The following is a 25,307-nucleotide window of genomic DNA, read 5'->3' as shown; positions in this document are numbered from 1 at the left end:
CTCTGATCTAAGGCAGCTATATCAGCCATTGAATCATCAATACTGCCTAAAGCCTTGAAAAAGGACTGGATATACTAAAAATCAGCGAATGCACATTTCTGACAAATAGCATATGCTATTATTTTTAATATCTGTGGGTTTTTCAAACTATGTTGCTTAGTCCTGTTTCCTAGGCATATGTACATGCAAGAATTTAAAACTAAGACCCATGAGTTCTCCCTACTGCCTCTCCCCAGTTCTTTGACTCACACAAAGTGAGATGTTGAGAATATAAAGCAAAGGAATCAGCACTGCTTTTTTAGATTTCCTGCTACTTGGGACTGGTAAGAGACGTTCAAAGACAAGGAGAGAAATCTCATTTACATAAACTTAATCAAACACTATTGGTCAAAGGCAGTGACTTCAAAGAGGAACATGCCATCTGGAATTGCAAGGAAACTCCTGAGGAGTTATGTCAGAAGAAAGAAAGCAAGCATAACATGATTACTTAACCTTCAGAAGAGAAGAAATGGCCATTTTCTGAGTAGCTCTTCAGTGAAACAGTCCTACATAATCTTTGTCTCTCAGCTAGTTACCCCATAGCTGGAATCCCACAATGTACAACATCCAAAATTCAACATTTATAAACAAGCCACTCTTACACAAGAAGTCCACAAACATTAAGCATCCTACCTGTAAAAAGTCAGTGGCTTTCTATACCTTCTTATTAGTCTTCATAGTTACTAAAACTGTAAGTGTGACAACAACTGTTTATACACAAGTGTGCCTTTTTTTCTTTTTTTTCCTTTTCTGGCTTGCTTTCGTAGAGATAAAAGAAGGACTCAAGATGCCTCTCCTCACAGAATTCTCTTATTTCGCACCTGCAGTTCTACTATATTTAATAAGTTAAAAAAATAATAAACCTGGTGCAATGTTGTCTTCTTTAGATATAGTTTAAGGTCTTACCAAAAAAAATCCAATAATTCACTTTTCTGCCATTGCCACATACACACAAACACAGCATAAAAGCCTCTTCTGACATTGTCCTGATTAATACTACATCAATCAATCTCACTGTCAAATGGATATGCTCTGTGAATGATAGATGTTTTAAAAATAGTTTTCAATTACAAAAATAATTACCAATCAGTAGACTAAAGTAATCACTAATGCATAGACAAAAAAGTGTTAGAAGCCTAGTTAGGCTTCTAGAAATACCTACCGTATGTTTTATTATCATCCTTTTTTTTTGACTAATGGTATTTGCCAAGAAATATAGAATATAGAATATAGAAATACTAGAATAATTTCAAAATAGCTTATAGTATTTAATCTGTTTTCTACAGCTACAGCTGAGGATCATAAGTATTAAGTAAATTATGCATACTGGCATGAGAAAATGTCCAAGATCAATAATTACGTTCCCCAGAAAGACTGCATGGCATTGTGTTTTTTCCTGAAGGAGAAGAATATAAGATATTTCCTATGCGTGAGACTAACAGCACTAGGTAATCCTGCTCCGGCAGGGGGATTGGACTAGATGATCTTTCGAGGTCCCTTCCAATCCCTAACATTCTGTGATTCTGTGAACAGCACATCTACTGCAGAATTGTCTTTCCAATTGTGGCAATAAGAGATGCTATTTAGGTATAATATGTGATTTTTCTCACTTTCTGTCACTTATAAACTCAGAAAGAAGAGGCAATACTTTATAAACCCCCAAATCCCTCTTGGAACTATGCTCTCAAAACCACCTGCTATAGCCTTCCTGTCTTGCTTGTCATTAATGTCTACAATTGCACAGATTTATAAGGACTGTACTGAAGGAACTAATCTTTTAACACACTGGTAAAGAACCTAACATATACCATTTTCAACTAAAAACCTTACAAATACATACCAGCGACATCTATCCAGACCATAAAAGCCTTTTCTCTTCTTGTTTATTGGAAAAATCCTCCATCCTGACACAATACTCTTTGAGGACAATGGTATTTAAAGGAAAGAAATTTCAAGACCTTTGAGGTCTTATAGTTCAGTAGATCAGATACAGAGTTGTTAGAATTTTAAGAGGAAATAGCCTTCCAATGAAACTATTATATTTAAAAAGAATTACAAAAAAAGTCTGTGACCACAGCTTTTAAAAGGAAGGCTGCATGTAAGTCCCTTCACTGCTGCACATTCTATTTTCTTCCATTACTTCTCAATTTAAAGCTAAGAGTTTGAAAAATGTCAATTTTATAAAAATGAAATACAGAAACTCTCCATAGAGATGTCTCTTAAGTGGGCCCAAGTTTATACTCATGATCTTAAAGGCTTGTTTAGTAGTATAAATGTCACGGGTTTTTTTCCCCGCAAATACTATTATTAAAGCTTCTCAGTAAATAAACAGGGTCATATGAAACATTTTACTGACAACTGTAAATGTCCATTAAATTTCCATTTTCTTTTTTTTTTAAATCTTTCATTTCTTAAACCAAATGTTTAAATTAGCTTTTGCTGGCATAACTCTACTTGTAAAGGTTTCATGCCATACTGCCTAATGCTCAATACATCATAAGAATACTTTAGGGTAATGTAGTCACACACTGCTTCTTATTCACCTATGATTTTCAACTTCAAAAGCACTGTTAAGCTTCTGTTTCTCTCTCCTTGAAAAAAAAAACCACCATAATACTTTCTTTTACCATGTACACTGGACTATATATGCTGGAGTACACACAATCTAAAACATGTTGAATAAAAAGCATCTGCGTGCTTCCCCCATACTCCCCATCCAGGAGTATGCAATGGCAACATCAAGCTGCTTAGTCAGTCAGTCAGTCACCCAAACCTCCAAAGCAACCGATAGATCAAATCAGACTCAAGGACGCAATTTCCATCTTTGAATTCACAACCTCCACTGCTCTTATTCAAAGTGCATCAGCAAACTCATGATGAAGTCCGGAAGAGACAAAGTGTTTCGGCTGAGAATATTTCATTACATACAAACTGTAAAAGGACAGCAAAGCAAGACTAAATAATCTTAAAGGCATCTGTATCACTTTCTTTCAGAAAAAGGCTTTTCACCATAGCATAAGTGACACCAGTGACATACCGCCTATAAGAACATCTTCCTCCTCAGTGTCTGTAGCCTTCTCTACTTTAAAGCACAAACGTGGAATGTACATTAAAAAAGTTATTTCCTGCTCTTTTTAATACAAAGCTCTTTCCTATTTAATACATTAATTGCCTTCTCATCTTCTATTCCTCTACTTCAACTTTGCATTCCTGCTTTTCAGTTTACTTTCCACAGAAAACGGGGCTCATCAACTGTTGTCTGTGTATTTGTCTTTCTCCATGCTGTCTCAGGCACACCCTCTTCCCCATTTCAGCCAAGTTTTGCAAAAGGGTAGAAGACTCAGAGACAATTAAGTTATAAGAAGTTTCAGGAAAAGCTGCACAGATGTGTATTGGGTTTGTTGGCAAGGTTTTGGTAGCAGGGGGGCTACAGGGGTGGCTTCTGTGGGAAGCTGCTAGAAGCTTCCCCCATGTCTGACTGAGCCAATGCCAGCTGGCTCCAAGATGGACCCACCGTTGGCCAAGGTCAAGCCCACCAGTGACGGTGGTAATGCCTCTGGGATAATATAGTTAAGAAGGGGGGAAAAAAACCAAACCTGCACAACAACAGGAGCTGCAGAGAGGAGTGAGAATGTGTGAGAGCAACAGCCCTGCAGACACCAAGGTCAGTGAAGAAGGAGGGGCAGGAGGTGCTCCAGGCACTGGAGCAGAGATTCCCCTGCAGTCCGTGCGGAAGACCATGGTGAAGCAGGCTGTGCCTCTGCAACCTATGGAGGCCCACGATGGAGCAGATATCCACCCGCAGCCTGTGGAGGACCCCACACTGGAGCAGGCGGATGCCCGAAGGAGGTTGTGACCCCGTGGGAAGCCCACGCTGGAGCAGGCTCCTGGCAGGACCTGTGGCCCCATGGAGAGAGGAGCCCCTGCTGGAACAGGTTTGCTGGCAGGACTTGTGACCTCGTGGGGGACCCACGCTGGAGCAGTCTGTCCCTGAAGGGCTGCACCCCGTGGAAGGGACCCACACTGGAGCAGTTGGTGAAGAACTGCAGCCTGTGGGAAGGACTCATGTTGCAGAAGTTTGTGGAGGACTGTGTCCCATGGGAGGGACCCCAGGCTGGAGCAGGGGACGAGTGTGAGGAGTCCGTCCCCTGAGGAGGAAGGAGCGGCAGAGACAATGTGTGATGAACTGACCGCAACCCCCATTCCCTGTCCCCCTGCACCGCTGGTGGGGAGGAGGTGGAGAATTTGGGAGTGAAGTTGAGCCTGGGAAGAACGGAGGGGTGGGGGGAAGGTGTTTTAAGATTTGTTTTTTATTTCTCATTATCGTACTCTGATCTGATTGATAATAAATTAAACTGATTTCCCGAAGTCAAGCCTGTTTTGCCCACGACAGTAATTGCTGGGTTATGTCCCTGCAATCCCTTATCTCAATCCACAAACCTTTCATTATATTTTCTGTCCTCTGTCCAGTTGAGGAGGGCAATGATAGAGCGGCTTTGGTGGGCACCTGGCATCCAGCCAGGGTCAAGCCACCACAAGATGGAAAAGAAAATCCCTGTAAATGACTCTGCCGAACTCACCCAGAATTTGTAATCCAACATAAGAGACAAAGCCTTAAAACATTAGGTATTCCTAATTAAAGATGCAGTCATGCTGTGATGCTGGAAAATATGGAAAGTGATCACCCCAGATCCTTAAATGTCAGGGACAGCGTGATGATGGTACTTCACAAAGATCTATGACAAGCATCAGTCCTCCTGGAGGAATCACGATAAGACACACACCTGTGTCCTGACTTCAGCATTCAGTGGTAACAGCTAATACCTTCTGTGTAGATAATCCTTATTCTGATTTGTACTATCTGGAGGTCTTGGGAAGCAGGGTCTTCTAAGACTACTTCCAAGAAAGTAAATCTCTGAAGACTTTTTGCAAAAAGGAACTGGATGAAAGTGTGAGTGAGAAATGAGCACAATGTGACTTATGGTACAGGCATCTAGTAGCTAGGGACTGCAGAGACATCAAGATAAGGCACTTGGAAAACACCTTACTGAAAACGAGGACGCATCTGTAAAAGGCTCCCTATTGTCTAACTGAAGGAAAATGAATGGATTGTCCTGGGACAACTGAATCACTCACAGGATGCTTGCTGTTTGGCAGATGAATCACATCTGGAGTGTTTTAAATAGGAAATACCTCCCATAGGCAGAAGCAGAAAAGGCACCCTGATGGAGACTCTGAGACACTTTGGCACCGTTTATGCTAAACAAGTATGTTTGAAGTGGGTTTAAGTACTGATGACTAAACTCTGCCACATCCAGAAGTGTCTGCTTGACTCCTCTCCTCCTTGCACCAAAGAAAACAATGAGAGGCTATCTGTGGTCCTTCAACTTACTCAGATGCATGAGTAACTTGAGCTTCAAGTTCTGCGTTAATAAACTCTGCTCAAAATGCAATATGAATGATCAGTGGAGTTGGGGAGACCTCAGCACACTCCAGCTAGTGTTTTGAAACAATCATGAAAGGTATCTCCTGACATCAAACCTCTTTGAAAACGCCAGCTAGTGCACCCAGAATCGTCTGCTGACAGAAAGGACATGGACCTTGCCAAAGCAAAGTCCCAAGGCACGATTTCAGGACAGAGGTTATGATTAAATCCAGAGGTTTAGCTTCATCAGGCAGTTTTGAAATCTCACTCAGAATGAAAATCTAAGTCAGTGGTGCACAATATACTAGCCAGAAAGATGCTTCTCCATTGAATCCAGAACTGTGTCCCTTCTATGTCTGTGTGTCTGAATAAGTTCTCAGAACATTAACTTGCATATTGCAGCCTCATGTTGCATAAGAAGTTATTCAGAAACACAGGTGCTGAGGAAAGAAAAAAAAAACAACAAAAAAGTTAAGAAAGCAATATGAAGATATGTGTGAATTCTTCTTGAAAATAATGAGAAAATTAAGTGCCAAAACTGCAGAAGACATGAGACTCTCATGACTATGATGTGGTTGAGAACAGTATCATTGTTTTACATAACTGAGAGGAGCTGAAGCAATGCCAGGTGCACAGTGGCCTAAACATTAATACATAAAGTATGAGAAATGGGAGGGCATAACTGCAAGGGATATTGCCTTTAAGTACACTGTTTGCAAAATACTGCCCTCCAAGTCTCTCTGACAATAATTCTCTCTCTTTCAGCTGACAATCAAAAAACAAATCTGGGCTGCTTAATAAAAACTGTTGACAGAAGGACTTCTACCTTAGTCATCACTGAAGTTGGAAGATACATGATCAATCACACAAATAAAAAGGATGATTCGGTTAAGGCCTACGTGTTCTTCCTTATAGAAATTCCTGTGCAAAGTTGGATAAACGATCAAAATCAAAATGTTGTTCTGTGACAAACGTTACTCATTTTCTAGATACTTAAAATGAAACATCATCATGTTACATTTCTAAAAATTGTCAGATGACTTGCTAATACTTGGCATACAAATAAGATCTTAAAAAGAATACAAAAGAAATTTTTAGATTGTACTATTTCTGAGTTTAATTAATGGACAGTTTTTAATTACCAAAACCAGAACAATATTTCTTTCATTTTTACTTTGAAAGATGGTTATTAAAGATATTGTTTACACCTTAACTTAGATATATTCTTCAAAATAAATTTTCTAAGACCTTTGTAATTAAGCAGTATGCACGACGGGAAAGGGAGAAAGAGGGAAAGGGAGGGAAAGGGAGTTGAATACCCTTCTGATTTGTTCCTCATGCTTTCATTTGTTTCCCCTTTTAGTTAACAGAATTCTTAAAGTCTACTTAAAAATCATACTAAAAAGGTTGTATTTTGTCACCTTCAATTATATTGAATGCATTATTGATTATATTGTGAATGTTTTATCTAATACTTTGCATATCAAATTATTTTAAATATTCAACATTTTGTTCTCTTAAAAAACAACATTTGACTATCACTGTTTTCAGTTTTCACTTTTTTTCAAAAAAGATAAGCGAGGCACTGAGAGTAGTTCTTTAGATAAGGCAATTTTTCTTTAAAACTCCTTTATTATATAAGAAAGAATGCACTTCTATAAATAAAATTGAATGCAGTAAATCATATACATTTTGCAAATAAACATTTTATAAATAAAATGTCATTGATTTCTCTCTTTGTAACCAAATGTTGCCACACCGACAGAACTACCCAATTATACCAGTTGTTGGCACTTCCCAGAGTTATGAAGTCTTTTAAATTATACTGTATTTTTTACTGGCTGTGTTCCTCACATCCAGATGCAACTCTATGGAATACAGCATGCTAAACGGGCAAGTAAATCCGCAAAAGCTCAGGTTTCTTGCCTAGCATTTTATTCTCACCTACCACAAAACACTATTGCCTAGACTTATGTGTTAGCCAAAGTACAGATAAGTAGGACAACAGACTATGGTTGCCATGACATGAAAGATATCAAGTACGGGTGTTACAGATAGCTCATTATGAGAAACTAAGGTCAGATGTTTCTGTGCTGGACTTCTGAATACTGAGAGTCCATTCAGACATAATCTAGGTACAATACTTATTAGAGAAGATGTAAGAATAAGGAAAAATTACATAAACTGTAACTTTAAAGAACTACTACACAGTTTTTAGAAAGATGATTAAACAGAGCAAATTTATTAATAGTTCACAAATACACACTTTGTCAAACCTTTATTTTTTTGCACTTATTATACACTTACACTTTCTTAAACTGTGGAAGTTAGAGATATGAGAAACTACATTTTTGCAGCACTGGTTGGTTTTTAGATTATTTTATAAGGAGATCTGTGTTATGTTCATGTTCCAGTCAGATCATTTCAAATAGCTGACTAGAAGAAAATACAGGCTTGGAGGAGTTCTTAACAAACCTGTGAATTCCATTCAAGCCACTAGTGTGTTTTTGTATAGACTTTGTTGTTTAGTAAAAGAATACAAAAATTGTCTTAAATATTTCCAAGCCTAAGTGAGCAAATTTCCTACTTCTTATTTTGAGATATAAAGAGAAAAGTCTATTTCTGTTTGAGAACATACATACAGTAAAAGTAAGTCACCTGGCTTTGCTGAAGTAGCACAACAAAGGCAGAAAGAATACAACTACTCTGAATCTCCTAGGCTGCCATATGCTGGGAAAAAAAAGATAGTAACTAGTAAAAACGAGGAGGCCAAAAAAGATACATAAGTGGTTCTGAAAAGGTATTTGTTAGTTCTCAAAACATCCAGCTAGTATTTCTACTTTGGAATAGCTGCTGTATGACCCAGAGATCGCTTCTGAATCTCAAGATTTTTCATAGACAACCATATACTCTTGTACTTAATCAAACATAACTGGAATCACTGTTTAAAGAAAGAAGACAATATGATTCCACATGTGGCTTATCTTGGTTTCCTAGATCACAGAGCAGTTTGTGGCCCGCAGCTTTTCAATGTACAGGCCTATTTCAGCTTTGGAAAGCAGTGTAGTTAAGTCACTTTCTAAAACTGAATACCCTCAAAGACATGGAAGAAGACAGAAAAGTCTAGCTAAAGATAAACAGAAGTAGAAAAGACAGCTCTTGACAAACTTTACTAATATTTACCCTATTTGTTTGGAAACTCTAGCCTTGTCCATTTAAAATCAACCTTCCAGACCCAAATATTAATTCAACACAGATTACAGCATTTTTGTGTTAGGCTTACATTTTATTATTTAAAGTTCAGCTTTTAACTGTAATGAAGATAAAATATAAGATTTCATAAAGTATTTGTAGATAAAAACTATTCAGGTCTTTTCCAAAATAAGCCATGAAATGTGGTATTCAGTTTTAGAAAGAAAGGAAACAAGGAAACAAGAAGAATAAATAAAGGAAAGGAAAAGAAGACTGAGGCTTTGTACGGTTTATAGTCCAAAGGACTTCATCCTTCGAAGTTTAGTCCCTTTACTGACAAGAAACTACGCTCATTTGAAGCAACTCTACTTCTTAGTAGCACATATTCTTCGTCGACTTTCTTACAAATTCTACTGTTGATTTTGACTCAGGTTTTGGACATTTATTTCTCAGATCTAACTTAAATCACCTGTAGTTGCAGGCCGCTGCTTCTGACCCCTTCTTAATAGGCAAGCTAGTCATCATGCTTGCATCATTATAACAGACACCAGCATAGGTGCCAGAAAATAACTGTAATTCTCTCCTGGGTAACTGGTCAAAAAGATGTAATTAGCAAATTTCGATGTTATTCATATTAATGCAGATTAACATAATTTAGTAAGTCAATAGAGGAATCCCTTCTTTCAGATACTAATTTTTAGAGCTTCTCAGTGTTTCAAAAAATCTCAGTTCAAAACTACTAAAAGGTTTCAGCGTTTTCTCAAAAGCCTACAGATACAAGAGTTCCTGCTAGATAAATAAGCAGCAGATCCTCTATGTATATAAAAATACTTATGATGGGACAGTAACATTCAGCAGAAAAAAATACAAAATACTGGTGTTTGTCACATACTTTCAACTCAATTTCATTTAAGTGAAATTTCATTTATATGACTTCTGAAATGTGGAAATTTGTTTCACTTTGACAGCCTACCAAGTTGTTTCTAAAAATACTGAAAATGCTTATTTAATATAATGCCCTTGCTTCAAAAATTTTTTTCCACTCACATTACTTTTCTATTTTAACAAGCTTTTAACAGCTGGTGTCACAAACACGCATGAGATTAAGATGTTACTTTACCAAAATATAGCCTTAGTTTCTAGCTCCAGTGGTTCTGGAAACAACAGCCAACACATACTATCAAAACAAATCAGTCCTTTACATAAAACACTGACAGAAACATAAAGGGGAGATTATTCCTTAGAAATCAATGAGAAGTGTTTAATTACTGTGTGCTCTAGATTCTGCTGACCATGGCCTCTGTAGAGGCCCACCAAAAGCCTTTGGTGACCTTTACCTCCATTTCTTAGGGGATGTCTTTAGGAAAAGATTCCAGGTCCCTTCCCTTCCATTTGGCTGAATAAACCTTTGGGCAGGGAGGTGGGGTGGAAAGCGGACTTCTGCTATTCACAAATACTGGCACTACATTGCGATTGTTTCTTTAAAAAAAAAAAATAAAAAGACACACCTTTCCCAAAACTGAAAGCCCTGCGCTAAAAATAAATTATACAAGGAAAGGTGTCTCAGCTGATAACTTAACTACACATTTCAGCAGGAACTGAAATGTTAAATTACATCTTCACAGAATAACCTATGCCAAAATGTAAACATATGTACTACACTTGCAGTAAAATACTACATTGTGTAAATTACGAAATGCATTTGTGTTGTTTATATTATGAATAAAATCTAGTACAACTATAATGCACTAACACGAACAAGCAATGAGGAATCTGAACTTAACCCTGGAACTATACAAAATAATTCATATTCACTTTTGCCAGGAGCATCTCCTCTGATCTGCTACGTTCTGGATCTCTAAACAAATACCTTACTTCTTGTACTTGGAAACACTGTAAATACTGAAATGCTAGCTTTTGAGTTTATTATTTCTCTCTCCTTGCTCTTCAGACTAATTCCACAGACAGACATTAGAAAATGTAGCCTGATCCAACTAACCTCCCCTTTGATGAATACTAGACACAAGGAGACAAGAGATGGATTCCAACAGAACAGGGATATATTCAAAATTATGAGCATCTGGCTGAGCAACGTGGTAAAATCTGCACATTCAGGAAGGGCAGCTCTGCTCGAACCCTAACTGACCTAGAGTAAGTCCACACAAACTGTAACCTGAATTTTAAATGTTCTTCTAGTGAAGTATTCTATAATTTGTGGTTTTTTTTTTATTTTTGCACTTGGAAGTACTCGTGCACACAAAGCATTTAAAGAATACCGCCACTGAATGATGACATGGAGATAAAGAAGTAAATATGAATATACATAGTTGACATTTGTCACTGTTTGTCCCCAGATGAAATTTATTTACTAGGGAGAAAAAAGGAAAATCCTTCCAATTTCCTTGAAAGAGACGGTCTTTCACTTGTACACTTTTATACCATGATTAATAGTTAACAATAGGCTACATAATACACAGTTATAACACATTGCTGTTTACAATGAATTATGTCCTATCAGTAGCTGAAGGGGTGTCCTGGTTTTGTGGGGATAAAATTTATAGAATCACTTTTCTGCTAAGAGTTTGTTTCAGTTTGTGGCCGGTCATGGTGATCAAGGCCCTTAGCAGTTAAATCCAGGGCAGCTGCCCCAGGCTGGCCCACAGGTGTATTCTATAGCATTAACCTCACGTTCACTATAAATGGGAGGGTTTGCTGGGAAAAGGGCGGGGGTCCTCTTTTTGCTCTGCTCTCTTCTCTTCTCAACAATTGCTATCCCTGGAGTAACTGGCCACAACTCTGTGGGCTAAGTATAATTTTGTGCTTTGTACTGGCATTGATATTGGTTACTTTATTAAATCTGTTTAAATTTTAACCTACTAGTCTCCTTCTTTCTCCCAATTCCCTTTCTCAGTTGGGGAAGGGACACTGGGTGATAGAACAACTGCTTATTGTTTAGCCCCAGGTGAGGGCTAAACAAAGACAAGGAGGTAAGAGTATCTGTATCTCTAAGATCAATAAATGTTTGGCCATGAAAGGGCAGATAGCTAGCTTGCTTTTCCCTCTCTCTGGGTAACCCTGCTTGTCTCTTAACTTCTTCATTACTGCTTTTTGTCAGGTGATGAACCGCTGTGGCTTGTGTACTCTGTCACCTCTCATTTGGTATTAACATCAGAATGTCATCCCACAGCTGCAATTGGCTGTTGAACCCATGCTTCTAGGCACAGCAAACCAACCTCCACCATTTTAAGTACAACATAATCAATATTTCCTTGCACGGGACAGAAAAGAGACACAAGGTCACCAAAACAGCAAAACTGCTGTCAGTGCAGAAGCATCCTATAGCATTGGAACACTACTAACAGCATAACCTGTGAAAATGTGTAAGCATTTTTTAACTCAGCTAAACAGAAACACGCAACTGCAAAGGAGCGAACAAACTTAAGGTACGGCTGCAAAAAAGGGGCTCAAGAAAACATGTAGAAGTAGGAAAATATGCAACTACACAAATAAAGCAGGAAATATGTCTGTTGGAACCAGAAGAATCCTGCAGAATAAACAGAAAAGACAACTGGCAAAATCAGAACAAATCCTCATCCTAAAAAATAAAATCAGTTATATTGAGAGCAAATGAGATCTTCCCTATCTCTTTAAGGAGGAGGGTAAGAAGCATAAAATACAAAGGAAAAAATTTGAGGGGCAGTTGCTTATTGGGTTCATGTTTTCCCTTGTTAAAGAGCTCAAGGCTGGCTGCTTCAGTAACTAAGACCACCAAGGACCACCAGCTTTGTGGTATTGTATACTCACAGTTTAGGATAAGCTTGTTAAGGACTAACTGTTTTAACCTTGTGTGATAATGACTAATAACAACTAAGTACTATGTGTGTTGTTTACTAATGTCAAACTAGTAAAATATTGCTTCTAACTGTGAAACTGGCCTGATTTATCTATCTTCTATACACTACCAACACAGCAATCTCCAACTCTCTAAATAATAAATACACACACACTTACACTCAGTTGCAAGTGTCACACTCTTGTGAGTAGATTTCCATTCCTAGTTCTACTACACACTACTAACTCCACTGTAGAGCAGGAGTTGGATAAATCACCTACTCCTATTCTTTAAATTTAATTAAAACAGGAATACTATTTCCTTCCTCCCCTTTCCTTTTGTATTTCTATTGTGAGCTCTTCTGATTAAGGACTGTCTTTTACTATGTCTAGCATCAGGCACAGCTGAGGCAGGACCTCAGGCTAGTAGGTACTATTTCCATCAAAACAGAAAACTGTAATGCTAATCTAACTTTTTGATAGTACAAGTACATGCTTCTGCAACTACAGAACTACACACTTCATTTCTTGTAGAGGAGTAGCTCACTGCTGTGTCTTTTACCTTCCTCGAAGATTATCCTGTACACACATTTTCAATCCTCTTATTTCAGGGACTATTTTAGGGTAGTTGTCTGTGTTTCACATTCCCCCCTCCAGCCCACATCATGGTCTGGCACCTCCTCTCACATCACAAGTTTTTTCTGCTCTGTTATCGGAGCATCTCCTTTACAAGTGTCCCCACTGCGTTCTCAACACCATCCTCTTCTCTCATGACAATCCTTATTTTGCAAGTTTGCAAACAATTCTATGTTACTTCTTTTCACTCAGACATTCTGCTCCCTTACCCTTTTGTTCTGGGAGATGAATCGCTATGCATGCTAATAGGCTTCACTCTACTGTGAAGATAGGTGAAGATGAGAGATGGGACTCGTTATACTGGCACGGCTTAACTGTTCAAACGTTTCATGACATTGTTTGAAAGATATGAAGCTATGGCTACACTAAATAACAGCAAAAGGCTTTCATGTGTCACCTGTTTTCCTTTCAGTTCTCTAATTTCCTATAAAATCATAAGAAACTAAACTGAAAATTGCCCCAAAATAGAATTTTTCACAAAGTTCCCGTACCGAAAAACAGAAAAGGAAACCATGTAGAAATGAGAGCAGCCTTCAAACTTGACTAATCAGATGTCTTACTTCTGCACTAACTTGCCTATTCAAAAATTGAAAGTTTACCTATACAACCAAGAGATAAAACAAAGGATTAAGATTAAATAATACATTGAATATTCACTAGACACCAAAAGATGCATACAGTGTGTAGCTAATGTGTCTTCAGCAATTAAAAATTCAGCTATATGAATATTGCAATAATTTAAGTTTTTAAATTATTTATCTTAAAGTGGCAGAAAAGATCACTATTTAAAAATAACATGCAAGATGCAAGTAATGAAAAATTGATGTGAAACAGCAATCTTTAAGACCTGAGCTCACTTTATGCAAAACTATTAATGCTAAAAAATTCCTACCAAAATTCAAGCCATTGGAGAAAGAAACTTATGACCTGTTCCATCAATTCTTAATCCTCAGTTTTATTCCCCCTGAAGTATACTAGCAAGCTGCACGAGTTCAAAAAATGGATAAAGAGTTGTTGCTTAAATCAAATCACAAAGGAGAAAATTAAATTATTTCTGAACCACTCCCTTTCTCCTTCCATTTGCTCCTCTAGTCTTTCATTTTCTGCTACACTCCCCTTCTCAAATTTCCCAGTGAAAATAAATGCTGGATGGCTTTGTGTTAAGTCAGAAAAATCATCTATAAATGCATTTTACTCTATTTGCTGCTTAACATATCCCACCAGTGAACCTAACACTTAGAATCTATCATATCAACATAGTCATCATGATTCAAGCTGCAAATAATAGAGAGTGTCATTGTCAATTTTGCTTTCTCACACTTCTTTCCCTTCACTTCATCTGATTTTAATAATCCCTGTCAAACCACAAACAGTCCAAATTACCTTCCTGACACAGAAGCTTTCAAGGAAGAGACAGAATCTCAACTTTCATTTAGTGACTACAAAAGCAAGCTGTCCGACTGGACAAATATTATTTCCACTCTTGACAATCTCAACAGTAAAGCATGCTTTTTAATTTTCACTGAAGCTGCCAAGAGTTTGATATAAGCTTCTCGTTTAGTGTAGATTGACTCAGAGGATTACCAAACCAACAACTGTAATTGTGTTTAAAGAAGCCAGCACTTTCAAGTCAAAGAAAAAATTGATTGCAAAAGGTGACGATTGCATGTCATAAGCTAAATAGATTAAGAAAAAGATTATACAAATAATTTCAATTTAGTAGATCTCATAGGATTGGTTTTAAGATCATTTTACATTTCTAAGATTGACCAAATGGTTGCTGCTAACATGTAATACAAATCAGAATTTCAAGGAGGACAACTTTATATTCAACTACATCAGCAACAGTCCAAGAAAGGTTACCATTTGACAACAGGAAATATGTTCAAGGCAAACAGGTTCTGCAAAATGATGTGATCTGTAATCATTTTCCTCTCTGTTGGCATGTCTTCAAAGTAAGCTTGATAACGTAACTCACTGCTTCACATATATTAGTTTAAAAGTAATTGATTTCTCTTGATGAGGCACAGTATTGTATAATTAGGATTCTATTTGAAGTTTATGTGGATTAAACAAAGCATAATACATTTTTATATAAAATTTTTTCTTCACATAGACACCAGTCTCTCTAATCACCGAAAAGTCTATTGCTTCTTAGTATTTTGACTTATTTAAAGTTGCAATCAGGTTTTTAAGTGTTACTAGCTATAAAAAAAAAGAAAACAGAGTAACCAAGATGCTTCCTATCAGAAGCCTCATGTAAAGTATTTGTTTAAATACCTCAGATTGCTTTCCCATGCACAGGCCTAATTTAAGACTAATCAAAGCTTTTTTAAAAGATTCTTTGGTAACTAGTCAGAATACACCAAAACAATAAAAGCCTATCTTTGAGGAATCCATAAAATCACCATGAAACACAGAGGTATACGCCTAGATGGAGTTCCACAGCAAGAGAATTATGCTTTCCACTAATACAGCAGCATTTTTGCGTTCTTTTAACAGTTTGGGCTGGCAACTGGCCCTCCATGATCACTCATCTTTATGGCCAGACATCCTCCTGCTTGCCTTTTATTTTGTTTTCCTTCCTAGTGAAGAGTAACTGTTTTAACAGCTTACTATATTTTATTCCTTTAGCACTGCTAGATAAAGCACAATTTTGATAGTCAGCAGTATATTGATTCCACCACACCTCTGCATCAGGCTGGACATGTATGTTCTTTTATTCTAAGAAAAAGGATCTGATCAAAAGATCACTTAAAGGAGAAAAAAAATTATATAAGTAACACACAGACCAATGGTATTCTCAGTTTTAATTAAAAGGACATTGATTTAAGCTTCTTTAAGTGAAGTGCTTAGTCTTGACTATGTCTTGCCTTGTAGTTAACTATCAGTTTGAAACCAGAGCAGAATTCATAGCTGATACCAGCCAGCTTCATGCGTTAAAAAAGCACAGATTATATATCATTTAGGGTTTAAGCACCACCAAACACAATAAAAGTAGGAGACAGGAAAGACCTTTGTAGAACAGTGTATTAAAGTACAAATATAATGACTGATATGAAAGTATGTCTACACCACATCTACTTAAATGTAATCAAAATAGTTGTACAATACTAAACTTGTGTCTAACTGGTTTGCAGTTCCGCAACTATCAGGGAAGCTGGAATTTTTTATTTTTTTTTTTTTAAGACAGGAGCTTCTGACTAATTCATAAGCCATATATAAATGATTTTTCCAACGAGTTGCTCAGAGACAGCCTTTATCGTCCCAGAGCATCCTCCCCATATTTCAGTCCAGTTTTGTCTAATTTGATAACTTACATCATCAGATGTTACATGTTTATTTCTTGGCAGGAAGTGCAAGTCATCACAACTACGATGCTACAAAAGCAAAAAAAAAATGCATAATCAAGTGGCATTTTTAAAGAATATTTATCCACAATACCTTTCCATTGCTGCTGAAGAAGAAAGAAAAGAAAATAAAGGAATAGTTACATTGAAAGGAACTTCCTTCTTCTCAAGGATCTCTTCAACTATACTTCCATACTCCAGCCTGAAGCTCCTTTATCATAGGGCAACTAAGAGTCTTGAAGCTGTCAGCTCAGGAAAGAAACATCTTGTACTTCCTGGTGAAGTTCATTTACCTCTCTGCTGTTAGTCTGTACATGCCATGGAAATGCCATGTGGGTATGATTCAAGAATACTTGTGGAGAACTCTAATACATTTTACCATCTCTTCTGGGAAGATGCTGTATCAAGAATAGGATTTCAAAGTATCATAGAGGCAAGGTTAAAAGCTGGGAGAGGGAATCGTAACAAAATGCATTCACACAGGGGAAAAGAAATCTTTTTTAGAACCAGACCAGGCCATAAATTACTGTGTAAAAAGGAAAGACAATCAGCTGATTTGTGATGCAGAAAGGGGTTCGTCCTCCCTATCATCTTAAGCAACTACTGTAAAGATATATGAAATTCTCTGGTGCAGAAAGCACTCAGCCTTTGGTTTCATGATTAAGAGGGCAAGTGTTCATAAATATCTTATAAGTGAACACCATGCACTGTGTTATTTCTTACATAATTACAAGACTCAAATGAGTTGTGCAACCAGCCAAGAAGCGGAACTACAGTGTAAACAATGTGCACTGTTTGCCTATCACATGAAATAAATCTTTTGCTTCAGAACAAAACTGGACTGAAAACTAAACATCTTTTTTTTTTTTTTAAGGAAGACTACATTTAAAGTTGCTAGAGAGAAAGAGAAGGGGACGTCACAGACTAAAGAAAAGGAGTAAAAACTTTTTTCTAGGGTCACATTAATATTTTAGCATATTTCTTTTTCATTATATTAATTTTACAGCATTTTACAACTTTTTTAAAGTTAAAAATTAATAAGCCATATAAGATTCAAGCTGGAAACTTACATTACAATTAAACTTTTAAGGTTCAATCTATATATTTTTTAATTTAACTGCCTAAAACTGAGTGTGGTAACAACCCTACCAGAATACCCTTCAGAAGCCTGAGTTGTGACCAAATCTGTTTTTATGAGAGTTCTACAGTGAACCTTAGAGTTTCAACTCAATTCTATTAATCTGTAAGACAAATTATGCTTGTTGTGACCCAGCCAACAGCAGGTGGTCCCAACCCAAGATTCCCTTCACTGGTACACCACCAGGAAACAGTGTGGAGGATGTTACAAACACAAACAAAACATCCAGCGAGAAAAGTAGTGAATAGTATGTATTCTGAGTAATGAAGAAAGAGTTCAGGTATAGAAAACGGTGGGAGCATTTATTGAATCAACATATTTTTCCTAGATAAGCTGGTAATAAGTGCCATTACAATATGCTAATATTTGGAGCTGAACATTATCAAGAAATTTTAAGTTTGTTCTAAAGAAGAGAATCAAAACTCTATTGCTTTGCAAGTTTGTATCACAGAATGGCACTGAACAAATAATTTTATTTTTAATATCAAGGCAGACTGGAATGATTTTTCCATTTTTTTCTTCTATCACAGTGTGCACCAGGGATAAGTTTATTGCAGAAAAAGAACTAAGTGGGCTGTATTCCTCACCACTCCCTATATCTGCATTACCTGACGTAACTCACACACTCCAAATCAAATGGCATGGTAAGAATTAAAAACATTGCATAGCCTACTATTCATATTTTAAATAAGCCTCTTCTTTATCTGTACTACTGGATGATACAGCTCCCTAAACCACTTCTTCTCGGAATGATTACAAGTTTTTATTCAAGTTAGACTTTTGTACTATTATGCACTAATAGCAACACAATAAAAAGAGTGGAGAGAAATAGATTGATTGCACTGAGAAAAGAGATTCAGACAACTTGAGAGATAGGCCACATTTTCTGACCCTTTCTTCACAGGGTCAGGAAGGTTATTAGGCTTTTCTGTGTATTACAGAAGGGACTGTATTCTGCTCCAAATGTAATAAATATCAGGGACTGTTGCACCTAAACAAACGCTGCAAATTACAATATGCATTTCAAAAACAGTGGTCTCAATTAGCTTCTACAATAACTGTGTAAGTCTTTACTACAAAGAGATACCTTATTTAGACTTCTTTGAAAACTACACTGTTATGAAGTTCATACCTGTCCGTTTCTTAATAGTTACAACAGCTAGTCATTTTTTATAACTGTTGGAAAGAGATAAGAATTTATAAAATGGTTACTCTGAACAAAGCTTGCTCAGAACATTTAAAAAAATCTTGAATTAAAATGTAGCATCTCCTACATTTTCTTCAATCAGTAAAAATTCATATATATTCTTGGTTAGTACCAATAAGCACTTTCCTATTAACATCACGGGTCTGATCTAACCACTCATTTGGAACTTTTTAAGCATTTATAGTTTATAGCAAGTCAATTTCAAAACATATCAATGCACAATTTACATAAATACCTTCAGTCAATATGTTCTCTGTAACTGAAATCTTGCTCTCCGTTTTAAGGGACCATGCATAACATTCAGTCAATAGTTCATCAGTGGTCCTATGTAAAAAGAAGGTATAAAATTACTAATAGGTAGTATTTGAAGAACTAACACTTTCACAGATAAAAATCCTAATTTCTTAAGTATTACATAAAGTTGCTCATACAGTAAGACAGTATGCTTCTTAATTCCATCTGGTAAATGATAGTCCACATTCAAAATGTTAAAAAAAAAATAACTTTAGGGGTCTCCATTTCTGTTGATACTTATTAGACAAACCATTTGTGCTACATAACACTTCATTTTGTTCTTCCAAAGGTATAAAAGCAATGGATAGAAGATGTGTACACAATGGGAAATTAGAAGGCCACAGAATCTCCCAAAATAGCATACTGCAGCTATAAGAAATGCGTAGACAAGGTCTGCATAGCACAATAGTTTCATTGAAAATAATCTACCTTGTGGTCACCCACTTGTAGAACAAGCAACTTAAAAAACAGAAGAGGGGGAAGTTTGAGGTGAACATTGAATACATCAAGGGGCTTATAAAAAAGATAGAGACTCTTTACCAAGGCCTGTAGTGACAGGACAATAGGCAATGTTTTTAAACTGAAAGAGGGGGTAGACTTAGATTGGACAAGAAGAATTTCTTTCGTGTGAGGGTGGTGAGACACTGGCCCAGGTTGCCCAGAGCAGCTGTGGCTGCCCCCTCCCTGGCAGTGTTCAAGGCCAGGTTGGATGGGGCTTTGAGCAACCTGGTCTAGTGGAAGGTGTCCCTGCCTGTGGCAGGGGGGTTGGAACTAGATGATCTTTAAGGTCCCTTCCAACCCAACCCATTCTGTGATTCTATAATTCTACAATCGTATTAAAAGTACTAAAGATTGACTGCTGCATCCAGTCGTTGTTGTGGATACTAACCTAATGAATCAAATGAGGTAGCTAAAAAACTAGATCAGCAAAAATATCCCACCATCCTTCTCCACCAGCGACTTACCCTGTGCAAGCCCCTTTATCCCCATTTACCAGGCTTCTGTATAAGCACTGATGGTGGCACAGGGTAGGTGACTGCAGTGAGTGGCTGTTGCAGGCCTGCCCACTTGGCAGCAGTGCCAGTTTATGCTAGATTATTAAATTGACAAAACTGTCGTGAAAACGATAGATTGCATACATTAGAATTACAGACCTGGAGAAATCATCTCTATAGGGGAATTGAAAGGATTGTGTCCACACATGCATGTTAAACATACCTGAATATAAAGGTTCATCATGTTTAACAGCAACAAAATGGGAAAGCATATGTAAGAAATAACAGGAAGTATTCTGTTCACCTGTTTTTGTTTCACAATATTTCAAGTAATTAAAAATATTTTTACAAGGCTTTCTACATGTGGTTCTTTATGTGGAAAAGAAGTGGGAACTCTTAGCACTTTCCAGGGTTTTAGCTGAAGTACCCCAGGACTAAAGTTCCTGTAACTCAGAAGTTCTGTAGAAGAAGCAGCAAAGACAAGAGCAAAGGAAGTTCAAAAGAACTGCACGTAAGTTTGATGACAGGATAGCCCCTGTTATTTGAACAATACTTTCACATCTGTGTTTTAAATTAAGAACAAAGCCAACAAAGCCTGTACTTTTTGCACTGCTTCTATTACTTTTCTGAAAACAGAGGTTATGCAAAAAAAACTATATCAAAAATGACAGCAAGGTTGTAACTCTGGCCCACAAAAGCCAAGAATTTTAAAGTTAGTCTGACATTCAATCCTTAAATCATGCAATTGTGCTACTTTTTTAAAAAGCAACAATGCAAGTTAATGACAAGTTGTCAGCCCTAACTTTGAATTGCCTGAAATTTGTCATTTGGTGTTTGTGTCACAACCTTAATCTTATTTAAATGTAGTTTTTAGTATCTATTATTTAAAAAGGTCTACTTTACGACAGCAAAAAGCTTTGATGGAATAAACCTCAAAGTACACTGTAGTGCTGGTATGCCACTTCATTAGAAGTAGTGCATAAAACATACGCTGTTGACAAATCTAATTCATTAAAGGTGAGGTAGATGCACTTTAAAACAACTGGATGGCATCATTATCTACAGTTCCTTTTATAAATTATTCTTCTTTTCCCTTTTGACTGAACTTGTCAGTGTTCCCTTTTCAGACTGCGAATGTTTTTGCCTTAGAATTCAGTATCTTCAACATGTTTGGACAAGTTAAATAAGTAGCGTATTTGCTAAAACTGAAATTGTAAGCAGAAACACTCACACTGATTATTTCACCTATATTAACTAATGAGAAATAAAATAAAGCAACAAGGTGTAAGAGTTTCACTTTTATCAAACATAAAATTTAAAACTGAAGAGGAAATAACAAAGTACAACAGAGTAACATTCTGGCAGTATTTTGCATTGCTATTCAGATGACTTGGATTTGATACTGAATCGAATTCTGCAAGACAGAAGATCAGGCACATCACAGAGCTGACAGCTAGCTGACAGATTTAGTTATAACAGGAAGAATTGCTAACTATATTACTTAGACTTTTAGGTGAAGACCAGTATTGGTATAGGAACTAAAAGCTATAGAAGGGTCCATAAATAAAGTTAAGCTGGTATTTGAAGCACGGCCCAACAGAGTGGTGAATTCCTTGAGCATCTAGCTAGCCAAAAACTGATCAAACTCCATCTTAGAGTACTCTTGCCTGTGAGAACATGGAAATTTTTCTCCTCAGCCCAGAAAGAACGAAATCTTTCTATCACTGTGGTCTTTAAAACCCAAATCACAGTGCAGGAGCTTCACTGAATCGATTAAAAAATAAAGTGAAAATGAATGCTTTTGAGGACTAAATACAACACAAGTTATAAAGGTTAAGGCAAATTTCTAAAAAAAATTATAGAAATTTTTGGATAGAATGCATAATCATACTTCAATATGTCAACACTCTGTACAAATATTTCTAAATGAATTAGCTGGATTAGCAACGAATTTTGCCTTGTTCAAGAAAAGCCCACATATAGCACATAATACCATTTTATATATTTCTATACAGACACATGTACACATACACATTTTTAACTAGACACAATGTCTCAAATTAATTCTATATTGCCTCTTGCAGAGACAAGCTCATTCCAATATAACACTTATCCCGAAAATTTAAGAGGTGGACATTTTGCATAGAAAAAGTTGGCATATGAGTAACTTAAATACGGAAATACCTCCGAATATAATTCACCAAGACCTATTTTATGACTCCATGGATTGCTGCAAATTAGTTTCTGAAAGCAACTCTAAATGTTTAACCAAAAAACTGACAGATTAATTTACCACATTTCAATCAGCATCTACCATTTACCTCAGAAGATTTACATCATGTATGTCCAACACACTACACATGCAATTCTCCTACTTAATCTCCCCATTAATCCTCATCCTATTCTTTTTTGTTTGTTTCCTCTCCTGCCATACTGTCTTTACAATCCCATGAGTGGAACAGTCACACTTGTTCAAGCCTTCCACCACCAAAACATGGGAAGGGTTAGCTGCAGATGGACAAGAGTACAGTGGTATCCCCACTCCAGGAGGCGCATCTCAAAGGCCACCTGTCCCCAGAACCCCTCAGTGAACTGAGTTCAAAGTCATTCCACTTACAACATTATTACTGAAAAGATCTATATCCTACGACTGCTGGTATTAGCAACTCTTGTGAAGTTCTTTCTTAGATTCTGTGAAGGGGGCTTCTGTTTACCTCTAAACAAAAGGGAAGTAGGGCTTTGGGTACATAAATTCTACTCTCATATACCAGATAAATATTTGAGGATGCTGCTGAGAGTGGGGAGGCAGGAAAAGGACAGAAACAGGGCTGGCATCCTTAGAGAGTTCATGCTCATATAGAAGACCGCATAATGCCTTCCCAAAGAATGCTTTTGTGCACCCCAACATTTCCTGAAAAGATACTCTGTTCCCAGTCCTGCTCTTACTCCAGCTCTTACTGATGATCTTTATGAGCAATAATGTTGCTAATCACACACACCCTTCTGTCAATACTGGCACTCCAGATGGGAGAAACCACTGACAGCAAAAACCTTCTATACTAATAAATGTCATTGCTTCATTGGGGAAGTGGAAGAAAAGAGGGAGAGACCTTACCTATGGCGTTGCTTCAAAGGAAGTATTTTATTATTCTGTGCATAAGGGGCTGCTGAAGCACCCCTTCTGCAAAAGGTCTAGCCACTTTTTCTGCAATCCTTAGGACCTCACCAATTCTCATAAAGCTCCTGAGACTACAGATCACAAAAGGACATTGCTGTCTCCTTCCTTGAGGGAACATTTCTGTCACAGCATAGAGTGGTATCTCTGGATGGGAGAACAATTTACATGTCTTATATTTGGGTATGCCAAAGCCAAGTAGAATCACACAGTAATGTCTGCAATAACGAAACTCCACTTCTCTTAACTCCCAAGTCCACAAGTGTGATGGAAAACAGTCATTAAGCGAAATTTCTTGTTCATCCAACCAAATTTTTCACAAGACTCAGTGAGAAAAATAGAAATTATGGATGTTAAACTTATTTTGCACCGAAACAGACCTCAAAGCCTATCTGAAGAGAAACCCACTTTCTTATGGCAATAGGTTACTACATTAATATGATCTATTTTTTGCTATTAATCTGACAGTTAATTTTGGATTTATTCTTTGGCAAATGCTGTCTGCTTTTTGAGTCTAGTAGACAATGATTTCTGAAAAAATCCACCAATGAACACATTATTTTAATACTGAATGCTTCTACTACAACCCTCACGAGACACTAAAGAGACACTGATATCACAGGGTAAGCTTGCCTTCCGTGGCGACCTGGGATTCTTAGGGACGGATGACAAACAAAGCTGTAAGAATACAATAGTTATCTGCAAGATCTGCTGATGACAAAGACAACTGAACAGTTACAAGGAACTGCTATGATACTCTGTTAACCTCACCTTAAGTAGCAAATCTATGTCCGATACTTGTATGTTGCAATTTCATATAATCTTCCAGTTACATACTGATAAAATACATAGATAGGACTGTCACATACTGTAGGGTATTTTGATACTAGCTTGCTCTTCTTGTACATTCATTACCTTCCCTATTACAATTTATGCCACACTTTTTCCTAACTTCTTTTTAGTATTTTTCTTTTGTCCTTTCACCCACAATCATCTACACCTTTTGCCTACCCTCTGTACTGACCTCAAGTACAGTGAACAGCAGAAAAGGTAAAAAGGGTACATGCAACACGTTACCCCACTGGTTACATCATGTCTAACTTGGTTTTCTAATGCCTGTAAACCAGGGTTCATGTTTATCTGCATTGTGAGGCAGCAATCATGTTGTTAGCAGTTACCTAATAAGAAATAAAACTGTGGGGAGAGAAGGGTTATTGCAGATAAGAAACCATTCTGGAATATTCTGAGCATATACACTGCTATTTAACAACATATGATTAAGAAAAAATTGTAATTTCTGCTACCATTGCACACATTCACCTTTCTGACTGCAGTTACTTAGGGAAGAATGATACATAAGACAAAGAAAACGCATTTTAAAACATACCCACAAAATTAAAAAAAAAAAAATCAACAATGTGAATGAGCTTATGTGGATTCTCAAAAAAAGAAGGTAAAAGGACTTTGATGGAGGAAAATTTGCTGATCACATCAGAATGGATCTCCTACGTAGGAGAAAACATTAGAAGGTCAATGGGGGAAGTAGGTCAATTAAATATTCCAGGCAGAGAGGGCAGATTTAAGTCAGGGCAGGAGAACAGTAGTACGATTAAGAAAGAAGGTCCAAGCAGCCAAGGACTAACTCACATCAGGCAAAGAAACGAAACTTGAACTTCAAGTGGTTAGAAAGGTTAAGTATTAAATGCAAAACAAAACCATTCCGCTACCTACATTTTAAAAGTAAGAACAAACAAACAAAACCTTATTCCAAGTTATGAGTGACTGAAAGTGCACTAATGAAGTATGAAGTGCAGTTCACTAATTCATTAATGAGTGAACTAATACACATACAGTATATAGCTTGGCATCATTTACAGAAGAGTTATTGAACAAGTGGCTGAACACCGTTCTGTGCTCTCTACATTTGTCCCTCAACACTGATTCACTGACATACATTAATGGAATGTGAGCTGGCAGAAGGGCAGATGAATGCAAGGAGGTAAGAACATAGGCTGAGCTTACAAC

At 37.0% G+C, this 25,307-nt stretch overlaps 1 protein-coding gene across 1 annotated transcript in view; it reads right to left on the bottom strand.

The window, feature by feature from the left end:
- The window catches only part of KIAA0825 (KIAA0825 ortholog), a 254,030-nt gene that overhangs the window by 224,695 nt on the left and 4,028 nt on the right, over window positions 1–25,307 (bottom strand). Inside the window, exon 2 of the mRNA XM_068423333.1 lies at window positions 19,054–19,142. The gene's annotated coding sequence lies outside the window, so the exon portion shown is untranslated. The remainder of the gene's footprint in view (window positions 1–19,053; window positions 19,143–25,307) is intronic.

The sequence above is a fragment of the Nyctibius grandis genome, chromosome Z (genome assembly GCF_013368605.1).
Source record: "Nyctibius grandis isolate bNycGra1 chromosome Z, bNycGra1.pri, whole genome shotgun sequence".
NCBI lineage: Eukaryota > Metazoa > Chordata > Aves > Nyctibiiformes > Nyctibiidae > Nyctibius > Nyctibius grandis.
Note: the sequence above shows the minus strand (reverse complement) of the source record. Positions and strands in the feature narration are given on the sequence as shown.